Raw genomic sequence first — 3,225 nt, 5'->3', positions numbered from 1 at the left:
AACGGGATCAATTCTGATTTGTAACTTGCCTGTTCAGAAACATAAAAAAGTGGAGGATATCAGTTTGAAAGGGATCCGACCGGGTTGATTATCTTCGAAATTTGTTTCTCTTAGTGCCTAACTATTCACTATTCACTATTCACTATTCACTAATCTCTTAACTTCATGCTTTAATTCACGTGTAATGATTTCAAAATGGTGACGATATGTCCACAAGAGAATGTCCCATGGGGTTGTCATTCCGAAAAAGATCCTTCAGTAAATTTTACTCTGTTCAGTTAAGCATTTTTGATAATTTGTTTCATTGTCATTTTTTTTTTTTTTAGTGAAGGTAAACTAGCTTTCTTAATTGTAAGAAGAATGTGACTTACCATTTCCCAACTGATGCAAGAAAAGGAAAAATATGGAGTTTCAAACCGTATATCAAGGTGACGAAAACAGATGATGAAACAGTGCGATGTACTTGAATCTCTATACATATCCAACACAATATTTTGAGTCAAAAGCATCTGTAGTAAGTTTTCATGAAGTGCACCTTTTCCAAATACCTCCAAGGCAGCCTTGGTCTGGCCCATTTGGACCATGTGACCCGGCATCATGGACCTGTTTGTAGTCACACAAATTAGTATCATAATATTGCCTATATCAAGGGAAATCGTTAGGAAAAATCACGGTAGTAATAGCTAAGATTTTAAGGGTAAAATGTGGAACTTTAGGAAACTGGCAGGAGTTTTGCTTTTCAACTGTCCCGCTTTTGCACCATGAACTAGAATTGGAATAGAGTGATCCAGAAAACTCTTTCTGATTAGACTATACATGATCTGATAAAACTTCTCTTATGGGGAATTATTTTGCAAGGTAATCTATGGAAGAAATTTAGAAATAAAAAGTTATGCCTAAATATTTCTTATTGTTAACTTTTTGGCTTTTTTCTAACACAACTTTCTATATGATTGAAGGTGGCTACTCTCATGCTCCTGACGACCTCTCTTATGGAATTGACATGAAGCAAATCCATTGGTGTGGCATTCTTCAGGTTTGCTAACCCTTTTTTGTTCATATTTTAGAAAAACAAAACTGTGAAAGCCCAGGGAACTAAGGGTAAATTTCAACTTGGGATGTACTAGACCCATAACATGCAACGACACAAGTTTGGGTTGAGTTAGCAATCCTACTCCATCCTACGATTCTAAATGCATGATTTGATCCAGAGACTGGTAACTAGGCTTGGGCCTTTCTACACCAATTGATCATAACAAGAGCTATCTAATTTCTTAGCCGATTGCCCGATTCAAATAATTTCTCAAGAATTCGTTATTTTACCTGCAGAGAATTGCTTTGGTATACTTGATTGTCGCTCTAATAGAGACTTTCACTACAAAGGTCAGACCTACAGTACTTAAATCAGGACATTTCTCCATTTTTAGTGCATATCGTTGGCAATGGTGAGCAATATAAGATGCAAAAAGATAAAATATAAGAAGTCTTCATCGTAAGAATGCAAAACTTTAATGGCTTATTATCAATGTTCCAGGCTTGGAGGGTTTATCGCCTTTCCCATTTACATGATCACAACATTCTCACGTACTGTATGTTCCTGATTGGACTTACGAGTTTGATGAGGATCATCAGATCAAGAAGTATATCGTACGTGTATATTCCTGTCTCTCCTATGTGTTACATAATTTGTTATCATTATCAAAAAAAAAAAAAAAAAAAAAAAAAACATAATTTGTTACCATTGTTGACATTATCGCAATCGAGATGCCATAATACATATTTGTAAGTAAATTTTGTTTCGTTGAAATGGTATTGTATATGTCTTGATTTGGAGTTTTGGGGAGCTTCAACTTCTCGTTTAACGCCCTTTGCTACATTTATGTTTTGCATGCGTGTAATGACTAATGAGAGTAAATGAGTAGTGGTAGACTACTTAGTAGTTTGAAACAAGATTCAAATGATATTGTGTAGGAATTTCGAACCAGCAGGATTTAAGTCAATTAATAACTATTTATGGTATTTGTGTTAATGGACAAATGTGTTTTTTTTGTTCGATGATTAGTATTTCCATTTTTATCAGTATTTGATGATTTTGAAAAACCAATAATTCTCAAGTTTGGTGAGAATGCTCCCAAGAAGCCACATCACCCCGATCTATCAATATAAATATATTATTTATTCAAGTGAATTTTAGGCTTTTGAGTCTTTAGCTATCTATGTAGCAAGTCCGGCCATAGGCCGGGCCAAATGGCTAGTGTATTGTAAAGCTCAAGTTTATCACCAACATGTATTGTAGAGGCCGTATTCCTGACCTAGAAGGTTATAGGAGGTAAGTGGGCCGTAAGTAAGTTAAGAAGGAGGAGACCTGATGCTGTTGATCAGGTCCGCGGAATGCCAACCGCTGGAAACTGCTAGAAACTACCGCGACGGGTAGGGGGACAGATGACGCAGGATCAAGGAGAGATCAACGAAGGACAAGAGGCAGTTCGGAAGAGACAGAATTCAACCGCTTTCCAGCTAAATAACAGTGGAGGGACCGAGGGCCATTTGGATGAAGGAGAGATGAACGACGAACAAGAGGCAGTTGAGAGGGGGGGAGTGAAGGATAAAAAGGAGGAGAGAGGAGAGGTAAAAGGAGGTTTTTTGGGAGAGAAGAGAGAGGGCATTTTATTTGAGAACACAAATACCCTAATAGAAGTGAGTTCATAGGTTGTAATCTTTGAATATACATTTTGGCGCCGTCTGTGGGGATCGTAGTGAAATTGGCCACCATAGCGAAAAGAGCGGTAGGGAGACCTAGAAAAGAAGCGATTCGAGAGGCAGAAGAAGAAGAAGCGAGCGTAGAGATAAAAGGAGTGGGGGAAGAAGAGATATCTGAGGTGGCGGCAGACACCACCAGACTACTGCAAGAGGAGATAGTCAGGTTACGTAATGAGAATGACGGTCTGAGAAAAGAAAAGGAGGCCACCCAGGTGGAAACAGAGCGGAGGGATCTACAAGATAGTGGAATGGAGGGGGAGAATGAAGAATTTCCATCCATAGGGGAGGAACAAATAGCGGGCATCACGATGGAGGTGGTGCAGGCGATGATTGAGAAAAATAGGGAAGCGAACAAAGGAGTGGAGAGAGTGAACTAGAGCGCAGCGCAGAAAGAGGTGGCGAGTCTCAATAAGAATCCACTGGCAGATTTGGTATGGAATTCTGAAGTGCCTAAGAGGTTCAGCC

General features: G+C 38.9%; 1 long non-coding RNA gene across 2 annotated transcripts; it reads left to right on the top strand.

Moving 5' to 3' along the window:
* The first annotated feature begins 823 nt into the window (after positions 1–823).
* Positions 824–1,850, top strand: LOC147489075 (uncharacterized). Of its 2 annotated transcripts, XR_015202715.1 has the most exons (4): positions 824–858; positions 960–1,036; positions 1,330–1,445; positions 1,535–1,850. It is a non-coding gene; the product is annotated as an uncharacterized LOC147489075 (long non-coding RNA). The 2 variants fall into 2 exon arrangements; XR_015202714.1 differs by having other exon boundaries at positions 1,330–1,850.
* Positions 1,851–3,225: the final 1,375 nt, after the last annotated feature.

Source organism: Coptis chinensis, chromosome 7 (assembly GCF_015680905.1).
Source record: "Coptis chinensis isolate HL-2020 chromosome 7, ASM1568090v1, whole genome shotgun sequence".
NCBI lineage: Eukaryota > Viridiplantae > Streptophyta > Magnoliopsida > Ranunculales > Ranunculaceae > Coptis > Coptis chinensis.
Note: the sequence above shows the minus strand (reverse complement) of the source record. Positions and strands in the feature narration are given on the sequence as shown.